Below are 1,380 nucleotides of genomic sequence, written 5' to 3' on the forward strand. Positions count from 1 at the left end.
TTTTATAAAAACCAGTGACGGATTGGTCCACTTGTGTTTCTGTGCTACAGCACAGTGGACCAGTGACCATTGTACCAATGACCGAAAAGTATTTTTTTGACCGACCAGTACTGTGAAAATGCATTTTATTTATTTATTATTACGGTCAAAATAAGCAAACGATTCTGACATAAATACTTAATACTAACTGAATGTGACTTAGAAATGTCTAATGATAAAAGTAGGCTACCTAATCACTAATATACATAAATAAATTAATAAATTGAAAACTACAAAATAAATTGGTAACAAATTCATTGACAATTTTAAATTCGATAGATAGATATATGAGAAAATTAATACTGAAATTAATCGGGAGTGAGCCGGATAATCAAATTTTATATGTCTTAGTGAAAATACTGCATGAGAAAACACAACTGAGTGAATTTTGGGCAAGATAGAAGCCTTCAATCTTACTCAATAGTCACTAAGTAGCATTTTTTCGTAGTCCGCGATATAGCAATAAGTTTATAAATGAGAAACTGGCATCATTGCATTGATAAGTCTGTATAATCAAAAGAGACAAAGTGTTTTATTACCCCCTTCAAACGAAAAAAAATGTTATAATTTTGTTGGGAGGATCTATCTCATTTCAACCCTCTCCCTCTTTGTACAAAATTAAACAAAACCTAGCGTCGACATTGGATATGTCCATAAAACTTGATTATCTAAAAATTAAGTTACTAATGTTATATATGTATATACTTCTCATAAATATTTTACATTTTTATGATCAGTCAATTAAAAGCTTACTTATGATAAAAAATAAAAATATTCGAATAATTTTTATCTTTAGATTGTATCTAGTAAACAAAATACCAAATGATTTTCATTCGTTAAATTTATACCAATTGTTGAGATCTGGAGGAGTAGTGCAGTGGAAGTATTATTTTGGTTTTAACTAATTAGTCGTTTTTTTTTGTATGTTACATAAATATATTATTTTTTATATTACATTCTCGGTACGGCACGTACGATCACCTGTTGAACGCGAATTTAATACAAACAAGCACTGGTACCTATTTCTCCCACCGCGTATTAAATATGACTATCGTAGTGTGTACAGTATGTACCTAACTTCAAATTTTAAGAATACCTCATAATAGATATCTTGCAATAAATTTATCTATAGAAGGAGAAATAATTTATCAGTTTCAAAAATTAGCCCCAAGATATATTAAAAATTTATGCTCAAATTACATCACTACCCAAAAAATAATATTTTAGAAAATATTACATAAGATATTATAAAAACAATTTTAAATTTTTATTTTATCTATGGGTTTTAATTTTATACTTTTTATAGTATACTTTAAAAATACTTTACAATTTTAAATAGCA

The sequence above is a fragment of the Daktulosphaira vitifoliae genome, unplaced genomic scaffold, assembly GCF_025091365.1.
Source record: "Daktulosphaira vitifoliae isolate Bord-2020 unplaced genomic scaffold, ASM2509136v1 Scaffold_1, whole genome shotgun sequence".
Classification (NCBI taxonomy): Eukaryota; Metazoa; Arthropoda; class Insecta; order Hemiptera; family Phylloxeridae; genus Daktulosphaira; species Daktulosphaira vitifoliae.